This window comes from Dreissena polymorpha, chromosome 2, assembly GCF_020536995.1.
Source record: "Dreissena polymorpha isolate Duluth1 chromosome 2, UMN_Dpol_1.0, whole genome shotgun sequence".
Lineage (NCBI taxonomy): Eukaryota > Metazoa > Mollusca > Bivalvia > Myida > Dreissenidae > Dreissena > Dreissena polymorpha.
The window spans coordinates 49339606-49359258 of NC_068356.1; the positions used below are offsets into that span (position 1 = coordinate 49339606).

At 31.0% G+C, this 19653-nt stretch overlaps 1 protein-coding gene and 1 long non-coding RNA gene across 2 annotated transcripts in view; one reads left to right on the top strand and one right to left on the bottom strand.

The window, feature by feature from the left end:
• The window catches only part of LOC127866977 (uncharacterized), a 344898-nt gene that overhangs the window by 86263 nt on the left and 238982 nt on the right, over positions 1-19653 (bottom strand). The window lies entirely within an intron of this gene.
• Positions 4751-17136, top strand: LOC127866982 (uncharacterized). Its single transcript, XR_008043196.1, has 5 exons — positions 4751-4909; positions 12334-12396; positions 13818-13889; positions 14355-14397; positions 14886-17136. It is a non-coding gene; the product is annotated as an uncharacterized LOC127866982 (long non-coding RNA).

Sequence of the window (19653 nt, forward strand, 5' to 3'; positions counted from 1 at the left end):
TTAAGAACATTGTTAATATTTGACGACTGTTCGACATCGTTATCGATTAAGGCTAAATCAAATATCACATGTGCAAAATATTGGTGTACTGCGACCTAACCGATAGCGACACTTTTTGTCGGCAACATTACAACAGTTCACAATAGTGGATAGAGCGTACGAAAGAATAACAAAATAAATAAAAACAATTATTTCTTGCTTTAATAGTATAATTTGCATGAGTTTGTGCTTTAGACAGGTAATCGTTGATATGTTTTTTAGTATCAGAGTTCCATAGCGTTTGCAGCGGTGGTACAATTTTGCACCTTTGGAAATAAACGGCGGATTTACTCTCATCAAGCCTTTGGGTTATTAAGCTGAGAGTTTAATTATTGCAACTATTGTTATGTCCTCTGGGTTCCTTGATTTAGGAGATTATGATCGACTAATACGGAATCCATTTTTTTCAAGCAGTTCCCTGGCACCTGGGTATGAAATGCCAAGAGTCATGAGTGTTATAAGATATACTAGACCATTCTTTGCATAAATCTGATGGTCAGACTTTTGAAAAGCTGCTAGCTTTACTTTGATAATACTTTTGTAAAAACATGCAACGTCTACCGGTAGCATCTACATGTAAGGGCATACGCCTGTACTTTGATGTAAAGGGCTGATTGTCATCATCATCAGGAAATGAATATACCCGCCTTGGAACATTACTTAGATTGGTGAACAACTGGTAACATCGTTCGTGTTTTCCATGTCTTTTTCAAAATCCATTTGGTATGGAAATGTACTAGTCAATTGTTTTAGTGTATGTTTTGAGGTTCTCTATGGTGATCTTATATTTTCTACATCATGAAGTTTTTGGAAACTTTAATCTGTCAGTGGATGTACATCTTTCGTAACTGTACTTTAAACGTGAACAATACATAGTTTCGCATCATGTATCGTTGGTTAGATTTTAGGTTTTTTGATTGTTTTAAGATACTTGGCTTTGTCATAATAAGTTTCTGAAACGTGGTAATTTAGGAAAGTTGTACCACTTTACAGGCATTAGTAGTAGTACTATTTGAATACTTTTGTACTTCATTAAAAAGACACAATATAACTAGAAACATAGATTTCGTATATTGGCGATTTTCTGAATTGAAAGCCGTAATAAAATATGAAATAATACATGTAGCGAATATTTGATTTGTCCAAGTAAAATTTCTGTTCTGACTGCATATAATTTACTCCCAACATTAATTTCATATAGAAGAGAACGCTTTACTTTGTGATTGTACATTTTTAAATTAGTATTTTAAATAACAATTTCGCAAAAGACTCACAGTATTGCACACAAAAACTGTGTTTCCTTGTGCAGAAAATATTGTGTTCTTATTCACATTCTAAGTTCAAATGAAAATTACTAGTGAATCGGTTGTCTATATTATTTCAATGTTCTATAGCGATGACATTTTCTTGGATAAACATATACAGTGGCAGCGATATAAATGGAAACATACTAATAACCCCTGGAACAAAAAGAGAGCCAATTGATAAAATTGGTCAACACCAATCTGAGGTGTTATGCATTTACTTGCATTCCAATCAGTACATACCCTACAGAAAGAAGAGATTATGTGTTGACAGAACATCATATTTCTGCTAAACAATCACTAATTTCTGAAAAGCACAACGATGTCTTGATGACTTACCAAAATTGATCAAAGAATCTAGAAATAAAGTGTGCATATCAAAACAAAGGAGACGTGATTTTTATAAAAAACAGTTGATATTTAGACTTTGGCGTATGATAATACACTATGAAAGTCGATTTATCAATCACAGAGTCTAAATTTGATAGAATAAGATGGTAAATCAGATATTTAGCACGATTATAGCTAAAAAATAATAAATAGAAGTAGTATTTCAAATTGAAGGGCAAAATAAGGGGGCTTGAGTTTTAAAGTCAATAACTCTGAAAAGCCTCAACATAATTTTGCAAAATTTTGTCAAGGAATTCCAACTACCCAGACGGTTAACAAAACGTAACCTGAAATTTCCCCTTGGATGGAATAGAGTAATATGCAGCTCAAGGTGTATTACGGATATAAACATGTTTGTTCTTGCTTGAATAACACAACAGACTAGAGTTCATAGCGTTGTATGTCTGTGATTTGTGAGCATCATAAATAATTCGATGATAGCATGATTTCACATATGAAACACACGACACCACTAAAACTGGTATATAGGACAATACTGCTTATAATGTTATTTTGTTAAGGAGAACATTTGATAAGCGGTAAATGCATTTATTAACAGATATTAAACATATAAAATGTTACAAAAAACATAAAAAACAACAACACTATATGTATTTTCACTGTTCAAATAATAGGAGCATATACGTCTAAAATATGATTCTGCTCGTTTGTAAAAGCTACTTATACTCCTTTAGTACATTTTGATATACTGTCCTTGAATTGTCAATTTAAAGATAAAACGTGAAGACGATTTTTAAATACATTATCCCCGTATGTATATATGATATTGTCTCACTAAACGCGATTGATTCTTGCACGTCGGTATGTCAATCTATGTCAAAAGGAACGTATTTGTTTACTTATTTAGCACGATCATATATTTTAGCGTTTAATGGTAATATGTACGCATACGAGACTTGCGTTTCAGCTTTTAATAAACTGTATTCAACCAGGTTTAAAGGAAACATCTGCGTTGACTTAAGTGTGTGGGGTAAATATTTTTCATTACTATACTCAATGTCATTTATTGCAAATAGTGTGTTGTTGTGTGCGTATTTTATCGTCAATTTATCAATTCGAACAAGGTGCTAATGCGTGTATTTTTGGAGCATTTTTTTCTTGTTTATATTTAGCACACACATATGGAAAAATGTTGTTTTGCTCCCTGGGTATTACCGTAAAATATATAAGTAAGGGAGACAACACGTATGTTATCCACTGCTTCTAGAAGTGAACATATTGAAATTATCTCATTTTACTGAAAAAATATTTAGTCCATCACCCCGTAAGAAAATATGTTTATTTTTATGGTATGTTTGTGAATATAATTATGGTAGTGACAATATTTTAAAGGTTTATCCCAGTGCTACGTTTTATTGTTGCAAAGTAATTGTGTTAAAAATCAACATTCCAGCGCCAAGTGGGACTTCCAAATACGTATGCTATGGATTTCAAACGTAGTGTATTTAGCTGCACACGGCTCAATCAATACAGATAGCGACAATGACTGTTTTATTGTAGTCATATAGACCCAAGCAGAAACGAATCATAGACTAATCCGAACACAGCGGTATATAATAAGACTAAATAAACAATATCACACAATGAAAACAAAGATGTGGTTTCAAAGACAAGATAAATAAATAAACAGTTATCGCTAGTTGCAATTTATAGGGATGGATAACTGTTCCCTATTGTTTCCGAAAAGTGAATGCATTTGAAACTGAAATGTGGTCTGGGAATAACGGTAGCAGACAATTATAGCTCAGCTAAGAAACGAACTGAAAATGATTTTTACTTTTGAGATTGTACCAAAACGAAAAGCTGGAATATATGGTAGATTAGGTCTATACCCTAGATGCATTATATGTTAGTCACTTTGATACAATACGAATGAGAAAAACACGCTCTTGAACATGTCAGGCTGTTTATAATCATCAAAATTATACTACTTATTCTTACAATTGTTAACGTACTCGTAATATATATATATAGTTCTATTTGGATTAATGTCTTGTTTGCTACTATTACAATCATTGTAAACGTGTATGCTGCTAAAGCTTGGGATTCTCAATAATCCTTGTAGTACATGCGTATCACTTACATATTTAAGAAATGTCAATTGATATATACCGTATGGTATGTCGAGTCTTTATGATTTTAAATCACGGATCTTTAAATAAGATACATGTATTGGTAAAGTTCTACGGGTTTTAGTTTATCTAAAGCAGATGATACGCATCGATCGAATACTCCGTTGTCTATTTTTAAAGGGACTATCGATAAATGTTTTAGAATGGAAGCCTAACCAAAACAGCGGGCTAAAGAGATATAGTGTAATAGAAGGCACACTTTACATATTGAATAGAAAGCTAGTGCATTTACCTACCGCCATCAAGATAAATAAATGCCATGTTTTTAATAATCTATATACACGATCAAAACTGCTATCACACATTTTAACGAACGCAACACTCCAAACATTCAAGTCGTTTCGCGGGTCTGTAATACTTAATAACTTCAACCATTTTCAATGATAATTACTAAAAATTGAATCAGTATTTTAATTATGCATTATTGCTTTGAGAGCAATAGCAATGGCTTGTTTGAAGTGTTATTTTATTTCCAAATTTGTGCCGAAACGACCATTTAGAGAATTGTTATTTTGTCAATCTCTCAACAAGTATTTAACACGTCGCAATTTTTATGGAAGTACGCAATTTAACAACAAAAACAAACATCAACATAACATAAACATCATTTTTATTCGATTTCTTTTATGTGACAATATGTTCTATATCTTTCTATTCGTCCTATACTAACGTTACTGAAACATGCCCGTTTGAAAATAATGTAAAAGCTTAATTTAACAATCGCTAGAAGTCTTATTTTATGTGGTAAACAGTTTGGAAGATTTATATTTAAAAACGGGTATAAACTTACTGTGCACTTATAAGATCGATAAGGAGAATCGCACATATTGATTAAACATTATTGGAGAACGTACTCAAAGAAGGATCATTTATTGGTTGGGACCTACTTTCAATACATGGACGTCAACAAGAAAGATTGTTAAACAATAGTTCATAGAACGAAATAAATACGGCAGAAATGAAATTAATTAGTGTTTATATGAGGTATCTAGGGAGGAATGTGTTAATGACGATTTTCGGCCAGTAAGTAGTATATATTTGTATGTATTGTTCATGAACGCTTTAAGTGGACTTGTTTATTTGTGTATGTGTAATGTCTTAAAAAAATGTAAGTTATTTGACCAAAGTGAAAAATTAATAAATAATTATTTAGTAAGTTTGTTGATAGGCAAATAATCCATTAGTAATACTAATCAGTTTCCAGTATATACTAATTGGAACTTTATTAAGTATTAGCGGATATTTAATCATGATCAATTAAAATATTGGAATTTTGCTTTCAAAAAATCATGGTATCTTGGGTATATACATTTATTAAAAAAATAATTTATAAAATGTGGAACGAAATTGGCACTGAAATAAAAGAGTGACATTGATCAAACATGATATCATAAGATCGTAAATGAAGCATTATTACTTTTGTTTAATATTTCAAAAAATAAAATGCATGATTTTTACTAAAATATTCGTTTAAAATACATATATTGGTTTTGCAAGTTCATACGATATAAATAACAGTACGACCATTGCACAAGCCAAAAATAGACTGTAAAGCCGGAAGTACGAAAATAGATACACTGCAATACAAACCAATATGGCCGACACGTCTGGCAAGTTGTTTCCTGATTCTTGATTTTTTTTATCTCTCATAAACGGTTATGTTTGTCGTTCGCGTGAATGTATGAGCAAATAAAGCGATTTTCGCCCAAATAAAAAACGCGTTTTCTTCTAACATACACTTTGCAAGTTTTACAAAAACGAAATTAATATTTTTTAGTTTCTGTTTTACAAATGAGCTTGTGACTGATCATAATGGTGCTATGAACGTTTTAGCGTTATATACGTGCAAGCATGTCCGTATAATAGCATAACAGAACTAACAGTGCTTATCGTTTATATTAACTGATGGGTCAATAAATGACTTTCCCTTCAAAATCGAGTTAAATACGAATATACTGGCAATTCTTGAATACTTTCGATGATATTGAAAGCATGAATATAATTTGTTCTTGTGACACTACATTTGTACAACGAGCCTATGAACTCGCACATGTGTCAATGAAAAGTGATATGGTGGTTTAATATTTTGCGTGTACTTTAAGTAGTAAACGTCAAGCAAACACAATCATACTTATATGTGTCTATTCCGGTGTGTTAAGCCGTTAAAATAAATTGAGTTCAATTATATTTGTAACTGTATTTTTAAGATTTATTAACTATGAGTGCAAAATAATTATTACGCATATATTACGGAACGTTTACAATAATACACTGTAATTGTTTATTAAATGAAAGGCAACAGTACGAATGACACATTTCTATAAGTATATTGTACATTCCCTTTCACATCAAATTTGATATATGGATTTGTATTATTTAAGACTCATTACAGCGATACACATACACTAATATATGGTGATAAGTGTACTTGATTAAACTCAAACTACATAAGGTTGTTCTTCAATACAAATCCTATACCTCATCATATAGTAAACTTTATCGTAAAAAACCTTCTAAATTAGGTTAACCCTTCTAATTTATGTGAATGTAATCTAAACATATATAATAATATGGTAGCTCTTTGCAAATACACTACAATGAACCTCATCAAAACATTATTTTTTCTGGGCATGACCGCGACACACATCTTGATTCAGCTATATAGCAAATGTTGACTCAGGTACGTGTCTGAATGTGAGGATATGTAAAATACGGAGGTACGTAGCTAATTAGGTCAAACATTACATTGAAAACGAGCAAACACAAATCCAAACGCACCAATATACATTTCAATATGTAAACTATCTACTATGATTTATTTTGAAATAAATACCACAATTTTATATATTAATCATGATGAACACTTTATTATATAAGAATTATAAAACACAACAACCGATCACACAACATAATTCAACAAATTTATCAATTTACAAACGTGGCCATAAGAAATATAACATGTGTATGCGAAGGTAACTCTAAACAATATTTGAACGTTTTGGCTGCTATAAAAATGGAAATTGTAGCATTTACTTCAGATATGAACTGAACAACTTAATAAATATTTTGACTATAAATATGTTTTAAGCAAGAAGTGTCCTTTCAACTTTATTTAGATACGAATATACCTAATTTGATTGTTTTATAATCATTGAATGAGCATATGTGTATGCTTACAGGAAAGGACTGAAAAATTGTACTCATTCAACTATTATAAAACAAATTATACCTAGATGCCTCGATAAATCATGATGGAATTATAATTAAACCATCAAGTACCAAACAATACTATTGTAAATATTTTTATATGGAAATATATGATCAGTTAGTGCTCGTTAAATAATTAATATACATAAGTTATACCATTTATTACATGTATGCATTCTGAACTATGCTCGTAGATAGTGTCTATTAACAATGGGGTTTTGCTACAATATTTGTAAAAATAATGGATAAAACGCAATCTTGTGAGTATAATGAATATTGATGGTGCATGATATGAAATATGTGATTTGTCAATATGAAAATTAAATTTGATCTAAATACTGAAATGGTGCATGCGTGCTTTAAAAACATATTATTCATTAATAACTTAATAAGTAACTTTCTCGTATGTTAGCTTAATGAATTTGTTGAATAAGTGAATGGCTAATTTTTATGAAATTGCGTTAAAATTTACTTAAATACAGTGACCTTCATTAACCACTATCTTACTTTCAATATGGACCCTAACCAGTTATTGTGTTGCTCTTGCTCAATACATCTTTACATCCATTTCTGAAGATTATTATGTTTTTCGATGTATAGTTACTCTAAATGTTTCTCTATCGAAACATTAACAATCCGTGTACACTTATAAACGTTTTTTTTTGTTTACAACAATTGCTAATGGATGTCTCAATCAAAAATGCAACTAGTGTTTGATATAATTATTCTACATATTGCCTGTATAGACATGTTCATATTCTACTCACATAATATGTCCTTTAGCTTTATTAGGATGTTTCACTTCTTTATGTATTTTACTTATTCTTGTAATCATACAGAAAGTGTATGAAATGCTATTGTTTATACTGTTATATATTAAGTAATTACAATTTCCATATAGAAATATGCTCATTTCGAACGTATAGAACTATACCGGTTGAAGGTCATTTACTCACCAAACTGTGAACATGTAATTATTCAAACCCCTTGAAATAAGTTCCAGTACTTTGTAATGCATATGCCTCAATTTACATTAAAATTTGTTATTCGAACCTTCAAAAAACGAGCTTATTTAAATATAATTATATTTAAAATATACGCGGTTCTAATTCATTGCAATTTATGTGTCAAAACAAAGTCAGATGTATATTATAAAGTTTTAACACATATGATCCACTATAAATATAAACAATGCTTTGACTTACACACACACACTAGCACTAACAACTCTTAATATGTGTAAATATTCATTAAACCTCTTTCACTATGCTACGTTTAAATCACACACCCTTGTTTGTAAATTTTATCTTGCTGTTTCCAACTTGAATCACATATATCTCGAACGTTACCCTAACCCTACTTTGCTTTCATAATTATATAATTAATCTTCATATATTACGCAATACATCTCAATTCCACAACAAAACTAACGTTGTTTTGGTGTTATTTGTAATCACAAACATTTCAGATTATTCCGCATTATTTCCTTAAATTTAGCAACAACTGAGTGTTCACAATTAATAAAAACCACCACACACCAACGCCCCAATTACACCACCGTAAACACATAACACGCTGACCTAGTAAACCGAACTGGTTGCCAAGATAAACATATATATGTCATTGTGACCGAATAATTAACCTGTTTAAAAACATTATGTCTTTTCTCACTGGTTTCCTTTGCTAGCGCGTAAGTGCATGTGTTAAACTTTAGCTACCTGAAACTTTGATATATACTTATTTATTATATATTTTTCATTTCCAACACTTAGACAATTATCAATATGTAATACTTATACATTCATTGATCTTTACCTATTCAGACTTTCGAACTCTATAACCACGCTACAATCGGCATTAGCAAATATATTTAATCCTAAAATCAATTTATAAAAAATTACCCAATACTTACACATAGTTTCCAACTAATAACTATACATTTACAACTTGTATCAACTACTAACACTTATCAATATTTTAACCTTGACCGTAGCGACGTGCACTTTCATATCGAAGACACAGCATTGGAAAAAAATGATAATCTATAAAAAAAAAGCATTTACGTGTATTCCTGTTTCGCTTAAGAGGCACATGATATGTGTCCGTCATCTTTACGCAGCTTACATCAAGGCATCGCATAGTGTAATCGGGTTTAAGTAAGTGTACGATTACATAAGGTTGTCACATTATGATAGGAAATTAAGTGAAATATTTGGGTTTTCTTTATGTACGAAATATTGAAAAGTATATCAACAAGATTAAATATTTGGATCTGGTGTATGTTTAACAACAAAGGGGTTACGATGCTGTTGACACAAGCCTTGGGCTGTATTTGCATTATTTATTGGTATCACAATGCTGATTAGCGTGTGCATACTTGAATAGTGACTTCTCCAGTCCTAGGTTGTAATTCAGCTAATCAGAAATAAACACGCATAGAACACTGACCAATGGGATTCATAACAGAGTTTCATGGGGCAATTGTTAGAGGGGAATAGTTCAGTTAGCGTTTAGACTTGGAAGCGTACGGATCGAGAAAGATACGATCATGTAGCTATCAGACTGTATTTGTATAACCGAACATATTAAGTATGTTAGACATTAAATTGGACTAGACACTGATACATGGTGTTGTTGAATATTTTATCCTAAATTATGCAGAGAAACCAACATAATAGGGAGGGACCGACTTGTCCCATGCGTGACACGAGAAAATGGTAGTTAATGCAAATCTCGTTATCTTGGCAATGCGCGCATGACGAGATATCGAATGATAGGCTACACACCGGTAATTTAAGAGTTATGAACATTGTTAGTAACTATGTGTCGTCCATGAACTATGAACGATTATGTGACAAGGTCAACCTTTCTCTTACACAACGAAAGAAGGGTTTTTAAGACCTTGGATTATCTTAAATGGTATATTGGCCAGCTTTATGTATGTATCTTCTCTGATAAAAAAACACACACAAATTCAGACAGATCTATTTGCAACGTGATAAAACAAGCCTGATGATTGTTACAACGTTTATCGATGAATTATATACGATGCTACGCAAAAAAGGTGGATCTTACATATTCATACCTAATGCAATTCATGATATTATAAGTCTTATGTTCACCGATGATGTGGCCAGTTGTGCCGAAACAGCAATACAATTACAACAGCAATCGGACGTTATTGGCGAATGCTGCACCTTAACTTGAATTGCCATTAATCAACAAAACAGAAGTACTTGTATAAATAAATAGGGAGCCTTTAAGGCAAGAATGAATACTACCTATATTTATAAAAGAATGAGATGAATGTTTACACAAAACTCGGAACGCTCAACATGAAAAGCTAAGTTCACAATCACAAACCGCTATTATTGTTACTCACAATTACACAAAACCATTTGGGTAGTTCGCGAATAACGAATTAATTATATTGTTCGATATTATATTAAAACCGATTCTATGTTTTGGATCATAGATTTGGGGGAACGAATATACATTGACTCAATTGAAGTAGTACATAACATATTTTGCAAAAGAATTGTGTAAGTTGTAAAATGAATGCGGGCGTCTCCAATTATGTGTTACCTATTTTGTCAAATTTATAAAATATTGGTGTAAGTTACCAGCTATGCCTAATCATAGATACCCTAAACAATGGCATTCACTGTTAAAAGCGTTAGATGACTCCCGGGGGAAACTGCTAATCAAGCATGTATATTGTCATGATCTATAATTAAAACGGACTGAACCCATTTGCAAGCGTTCATATTCTGTCAACAAACCAATAAATCTCTGGCCACAATGCCGTTAACACAGGGCATGCATTATTGCGGACAAGATATATACAATGTACATCAATTATGTAGCAATACGAAACCGGATTACCTCATAATTTAAAAAAAAGTGAAACCCTTAGGTCATCCTTCTCTTTTTCTTTGTAATTGCAAAAATTCAAGTTTAATGTGATTGTATTATTGCCTCTGGAAAAGCAAGGCTGATTTATTTTAAAAAGGATTGGACAAATAGATACAGATAATACGATGATTTTATAAACGTACACTCTATATAAAGCATTTAATAACTATCTAAACAGTAATTATAAGATCAATACTGGGCTATAATGACGTTGTCTGGGACAATATAAATTTTTTTAATAAGAAAATGCACTGGAAACGATTCAACAAGTCCCGCAATACTATATACTTGGTTTCTTTTTTAATATGTATAAGATGAAACGCATATTGAAATCTTGAGATACTGAAGAACAAAACACAAACTGTCCCTCTTTTATAAAATGTCCAATTCTCTTGCAGTTGTATAGTTTAACTCATTGATTCATACTAGTATGGGATCTATAAACCAGGTATCATACTGTATTCGAAGTTTTCTTGATCATTCATTCATTTTAAATTATCAATTTAATAGTACAACATATTCTTACAATCATTGCTAGCATTATATAGTTTTAACAGTATATTGTTTGATCTACATTAGTATGTTTAGGATAATCTCTTATTGGGAGTGTAGCACGTAATTAAGTAGTTATTGTTGGTTGTGTGTTTTAATTTCAGATATTTTGTTCAGCAATTCCTATTTGCGTCGGAATTCAAATTTAATATTTACAACTAAATATATTTACAACTAAATATAGATTATGTTTACTGCAAGGCAGGATGTGCTTATGTTTTGTGTTTTATTTTAACATTTTGCAATATGCAGGTTGTATATTTAAGAAATAATCGACGCTTACCCGGTGGTTATTTCGGTAATAACCAACGGTATGGAGTTCCAATGCGTAGGAATTAAACCACGAGGGCGTAGCCCGATTGGTTTGATAACTAGCATCGGAACGACATGCCGTTAGTTATTACCGCAATAGCCAACGCTTACACGTCGATTATTTCGATTCTAACACGATTTCGTTAATAAGTTATCCGCTATTTAAAGGTTATAAATGAGAATTATATAAACCGAACGTCCACCACTTTTCCGCGAAAACGTGATGTCACCACAACAATGACAATCAAATGACGTCGCCTTCATTCATAAACAGTGCGCGGACAAGCAAAGTGCCGTAATACTTATCTCCGTTGGTATATGGGGATAATAACTCACGGTTGTTTTTCTTCTCTGTATATAGAAAACAAATAACGTGTCGTGGTAGAATAAATTATAACAACCTGAACTATACTGTTAGTTGGCAAATCAATTATAACTGTGAATAAATTTAAATTTCTCAGGTGATGATAGAAAGCGTACCAATGGGATTGATGAGAAGAACCAGGCCAACTCATCAACAGCAGGTATAAACACAATATGAAGAAAATAGTGTCTGCTTATATAATGAAATGACGCATGAACAAGATTTCAATAATTATAATCCGAGAACATATGTGAAGTACAGTATTAGATCGTATATGCATGCGCGCATGGCTTTATGCGTTTGATGACATTGTTGGGTTTTATAAACGATAAGGAAAAATAAATCATTTAAGGGCTTGATTAAATGGATAGATGGTGAGGGCATTTATGTGTTGTAGGTGAGAAGATGGAGATGTCATAAATCGTAATTTTCAAGAAACAGACATACACAAAAAGATTAATTCATAGCTTTAAAAGACCAGTGATATCTTGAGTATGTGTTTAAAATAGATATTTGAACAATATATATTACTTGAATAATAAAATCGATTAATCTCAAATAACGAATACCTATTAAATGTAATGCTTTTAGTAATCATGTTGGTATAGGTTTGAGAATAGAGAGGCGGTTCATTAATTTAAGAATTGAACAAACTTGGCCTTTCTCATAGAAATAAATAAGTAACAGAAGGATACTTTCTTCATGAAAACGCGAAATATATATAATGTTGATTTCCTTGCGATATACACTGTACTCTTCAAATCATTATTGGTTAACGTAATGTTTCATCCATCGTTTTACAATAACGTCATATAGCGTCAGTTATAATTCTTGGCAAATTTGATGCAAACGCGCGTTTTAAGTCCGATTAAGTCGTTTCGATCTAGAGTATCTAGATCGGCTGCACTAAATAATACGTGTCTATTGATTGGTTATTTAATCATTACATCCTTACTCAATACAGCATATATTCAAGATAGGTAATACATTTGCAGTGAGAGCTTAAATAGCAATCAATGTATTAATATTACAATATTTTTCTTGCTGTGTTGTTTGTATCGTACTGTATTGAACAAGCAATAGGACACTTTCTCTAATGAGAGACTAGCGTGGGTAAATAAGAATTTCTCGCCTGATTGTGTTCGGTTCAAACATTGATATGTGTCGTTTCTCGACACTATGTGCATACGAGAAGTCACTCATTTCATACAAAAAATAACATTTTAACGTCAAATGTTGTAACTCTGTGATTACAATTGCTTCGAACAGGTCAACAAAACATGTGCTGTACATGTACACCTATCAATATTATAAGAAATATTCGATTTTTGAATGTAAAATAATCGAGTGTTTAATCATCAAAATTGCACTAGTATGCACATTCTCATTATCTGGTTTGTATTACCTTGCGTAGGATGTATATCTTAATTCGATACTAGTCAAATAAGCAAATACTTTAAACATTCATAGTCAGTTAACGAAAACAACATTGCACTTATGGAGGTCTAGTCTCCAACATAAGTGTTCGTTAAAAAATATTAAATTATGAAAGGAGTTGTATTTTTTTTTTATGTTTCACAGCAATCATTGGTGTCAATGTCGTGGAAAGCGTCGTAGACTTCAATTGTACAGCAGCGAACGTAAATGCATCAGGTAAGACCATATATTTTTTCTAAACTATAATGCGTTATAGAAATTGAGTACCGGTTTCTCCAGATTTATACGAGTTTCCCTGTTTTGTAATTTATTGCTAAGGTAAATTGGTACTAAAGTTTTCGTCAATGTACGTTGTTATGGATGGCGCTCACACATGGCTACTTTTGGAATTATATTATATATGTTTTAAGAATCTGATAAAAGAACGAAACACTAAAAATACTGGAAAACAAAATACACTTTTTAAGTCAAAAAGTTAATGGAAAGTAATGTTTTTTTAGGTTAAAGTTTATCGGTTAATTTCAATTCAAAAGCACAAATGCTATAGAAAGAGTGAGCTACTTTTTTAATACGCAACTATAAACATTATGTGTACTGGTTACAATTTACGTGCCTTCTACAACAATACGGATTCGCCTAAATCGTTGCATTGCATATTATAGTAGTTGTGTTTGTTTACAGGACGAATTCGAATGCTTCCAGAACCCAATCTTCCAGAACCTACGTATGTATGTTGTGTGGTTTTAGTAAATGCCATGTTCCTTACGCTATTTATAAGAAATTTACACCAACTTCATTGATGTATTTCCTTAACTTGGTACTTGAACATGCAATTTCATGTACACATATAATGCATTTTACGTTTATGACTGTAAAAAACGTTTTGTATTGACACCGTATTGTTTGTTAATTGTATGCATCTCAAAACAATAAAGCTAGCATTACTCATCAGGCATTCGTTTAAAAGTAGTTTATAATAAAATAATGTCCTTGTATTTTGTCCATACGTTTCGTTACGTTTAAGAAACTGTTGTTTGCTTATACTTTTAATTGTTTTGATAAATGGATTTAAATAATAATATCAATACATGTTTCAATACTGTAAAGTACATTTTTATTGTACTTGTGGTTGAAAAGTGTTTAGTTATAGTAGTGTAGTATATAGCATTTTAATAAAATGTCAATACAATGTCCATCATACGAACATTGCAGATGTCGTTTTTCAACGGCACCTACGATGGAAACTACTGGACAAACCACATCATAACAGTTTGAGTAATCGTTTGGTGTAGCTAACTTCTTCAGTACGCATGCGTCTTATTGTATATATGTTTGGTCATTAGAAAAATAATACAAACCAAGTTAAGCGATCAACATTGTTTTGTTAAACAATAGTTGTGCAATAGCACAACGGAAATATTGTTCTATCCTTTTTTTACTATGAAGTTAATTAAACATGGACCCAGCGGTAACGCAAGTAACGCCAAACAAACACGGCATACAAAAACAGTTACAGAATTTAGTTGGTTATACATCAGTATGAATATTTTTACAGTGATAAACATAACACATCTGAATGCTATTCTCGACATATGTGCATGTATCTGGTCAATTACTGTTTTGTTATGCAATACCATAAGAACTTCTATATTTGCTTTAACTAATTTAATTCTTCATTTCTTAAAATTTGTTTCATATTCATTAACAGACAAAAACACCATTTTTGAAAAAGGCTTATTTTGAAAGAGAAATATACATTATGTTATTTGGTATGCATGTTTCTTGTATGCAATGTTCAAAAGTATTTATTTTTGTCCGTAGTATTCGCATATACATGTATTTATTGTACGCTGTTTTGCTGTTTACATGAAACATATTTTTTGTAAGGCAGAATTTAACGTTTTGACATTACATTTGTTATTAAAGGGAATTAACTAGAATATAGAAAAATATCCAAATTCGCTCATTCGCCTAACGCACTACAATCGCTATTTAAAAATTTGGAAAATTACTGCAACGAGTGGAAACTTACAGTTAATACAAAAAAGACAAAAATAATGATTTTTGAGAAAGGTAGACATACACGATATGATTTTACATTAAATAACACAATATTAGATATTGTCGATTCATTTAAATATTAAGGGGTAAATCTTTACAAAAACGGAGACTGGAACCGTACGCAAAAACATATCGCTCAAAATTCACAATTCGCATAACACAATTTGTTTACAGTATTTAATCAACTGGAATTAACTATAAACGAAAAGTGTAGACTGATTGACAATCTAGATGGGTCCAAATTAAATTACGCAGCCGAAACATGGGGCTTTCATGAAGGAAAAGATATCGAACGCATTCATTGTAAATTTCTTCGTAAGATACTTAAAGACAGAAAATCCACACACCTAGAAGGACTTTACGGGGAACTAGGCAGATATCCAATGTATGTAAAACACCAATTGACATAAGTTAAATACTGGGTAAAAATCATTGCTCCGAACAACAACATACTTACAAAATCTATTTATAATTTGCTTAAGAGCGATTCTGAACGTAATAATACATATACCGGCAAGAACTGGGCTTATCAGATTAAAGAACTACTCGAACACATTGGATTAGCTATCATATGGACTCAACAACATACGAATACCCCAAACGAATACGAGCTAAACATAATAACAAATCGAATTTTGGATATATATATATATACAGACTTGGTTCTAAAATATAAACAACTCAAATTAACTGTCAGCATACCGATATTTCAATTATGACTTTGAAACGGAAAAATATTTAAAATGCATTAATAACAAAAAAAATTAGAATATCGCTTACACAATTCAGAATCTCTGCACATAATCTAGCCATAGAAAAAGGTCGTCATGAAAACATACCAAAAGAAAATAGGAAGTGTATTTACTTCAATATGATTGCTATAGAAAGCGAATTTCACTTTTTATTAGTATGCCCCCTATATAAAGAAATTAGACAACAATACCTAAAACCATGCTTTCGTAATTGGCCAACATTGAACAAATACGAAATTATAATGTCATCAAAATCAACAAAGGAACTTAATAACCTATCAAAATATGTTTATTTTTCTCTCAAACTAAGGTAAAATGTAACGTAGTATAAAATATATGCTGTTAACGCCTCCATTTTTGTATGTCTATTAAAACAGATACAATAATAAGTGAATCGTATTAACTATGATTATTATTTATGTTTGCCTACTGTTTAAAATATTTAGGAGATCGAATGACTGTATTGGATAGAGTAAAAGTGATCAACTTGTGCGATTATTTTATATTATGTTGACTATTTGTAATGAAGAAGATCACTTCTTTGTATTATTTTCAAAATTTGAAAATGTAATTGCATTGTTATCATTATCAATTAGAATATTCTAAAGGTATTCGTTTTGTTTTTATTATCAATTAGAATATTCAATTTAAATACGAGACAGCAAACATATGTTTAATGTTAATGATTAAATAAATCTACTCATTATTTTTTGTAATTTAACATAAGCATTACGTAATAATGTTACTTAATAACTACGTCTGTGTAATTGATTTTTTTTTAAATTTTAATTGTATCCAGCATTGAAAATATAATCGATCATTTACACAATGAGAACTTTCTCTTTTTTGTAAATGAAATATACCACCGAAATTATATATTCATTATGTAAATGACTTATTGATTCTATTCTTTGAATGATTTTGACTTGTCTTTTTTTTTTACCCACTATTTGTATACATCATTTTCTTGTGTTGTACTACTCAAATACATGTACCATGTCTTTGCTATCTCAAACACATACTGTGTATAAGCTATACATTTGCAATATCCTATTTAATGCCGAATAAACGTTATGTTAAGTTAATTTGTCATAATATTCACTGATTATTGTGTATTGTTATGTATGCTACTAATGTAAAAGTATAGTTCTGTATACTTCAGATTAAGTGTTGTGAAAATATGTCGCCGGTACCTTACGAACTCAAACACACACATGTGCAATTAGGTCGATTGCGGGATATATTAAAATGTATAAGCTTTATTTGTTTATTAAATCAGTCACTGGCAATACTTTACAAAAACATGTTTCTTGGAAATCGTTACGCCAATAAGATATTTAGACGAACACATCGTCTTTCTAATAATTGTTTTACTTATTACGTTTTGTTGTGGTATTAAACTTCAAGCTTGTATCGCCGTTTAATTTTAGCATCCTTTCAGTTTACGATCGACTGGTTTAATTTTCAAAAATGTTATGTGATCTAATTAGCTGAATATTTACAACCAGATCGAAGATCTATAATAAGATTACATGTATGGTAGGTTTTGTGTGTCCATAATGTTAACAAATACTGGCAAAACCCGATATCCTAGCAATTCAATGTATAAGCATTATGAAGTTTCAGAAAAAATTGTCATAAAAAAAAATGCGAATTATTACCGGCTTGTCTTTTCTTAAATACATTAGCTGATTGCCTTATAAGTCATTCTACGTGCACTATTCATTATGTATTTAGCACATTCATCTTGTGTTAACTGTGTCATTACAATAACCTGCCATTAAATCAAAGAGGCATACCGCAAATTGGTCTGATACAAAAATAAAGTCTTATTTTTAGTTTGTATTATTTCCCTGCTTAAAGGTATGTAATTGAAATATGAAAAAGTGAAATTCTAGAAAATTTATACAGATGTTAAATAGACTGGTATAATTGATTTTTTTGACATTTTATATACAACATATACTAAGCTACCAAATATTATTAGCAAACTATGGCATTTGTTACATGATCAATTACCCACATTTGTTTTATTGATCTACAATATAAATGTATCTTTATACAGATATAAAACTGACAGGTCTCATTTTTAACTTTGCTGCTATATGAAAACTATTATTATAGGCATAGTAATCAAGACGAATTATTTTAATTAGTTTTCCATACAGTACAGTATAAAAGCCGATTGCCAAACATAAAGGTTTGTAAAAATGCGAGTCTTTTCAAAAACTGTTATGTATTACGTTAGAGAACATATGCACTACTTATCAATGAATGATTACTTTAACTCCATATGATATGTTACTGTGTACTATAAGATTGTTACGACTGACGATGGCGACGTCCATGCCGAGACAGGTAGTTTGAACCGTTGTGCACCCTTAAGTACTTTTGTTTAATTTTTAAATGAATCTCACTATTTCAGTGAGAGAGTGAGTTATACGCCTTTATTTCGTATTTAACTTCGCTTTATATGTGTACTTTACTCGCTGTGTTTTTTCTTAGCGGAGCTGTTATACGGATATCTCGCTAAACAAACATATTTCCAGCTTGCTTTCGGGCCCTTAACATGTCATGAACGTGCAATATTGTGATAATGTTTAAATCCTGCAATAACCATACTACGTATTAGTCTTAGAGTCAGACTCAAACGAAACTCAAAAGTTACTTATTAATGTAAGTGTCGATACTCATGTACACATGGCTCAATTGCTAGACAATCTTAGGATTAAGTAAGCTCAATGCAGTCTGATCTGAGTCTCGGTACGAAAAAAAACACACAAAAAACAATGATTTACAATTCGATAGTTCAATCGCAATATCAATGGAATGGAAAAGCATTTTCCATTTAGCATGGGAAGGTGGAGTTTGAAAAGTAAAGGAACTGGTGAATGAATATGTTCAAATCTGTCTGTTGTTATTTGTATTTGATTTCATATTATTTAGATTTAAAATATTTATTTTGGTACTATTAAATTATTTTAAGCACGTGTTCATAATCATACATGTATTTTAGTTCTGCAATTAAGTTAAACAAACAGTTAACTAATACTGTTTAGTGTACCCTTAATTGCAACATTAAGATTATAACACGTAAAATTGGGGCATCCCAAACAGACCCTAATAAAACGGACCGACCTCGTTTCCGGTTGTGTTAGGAAACCATG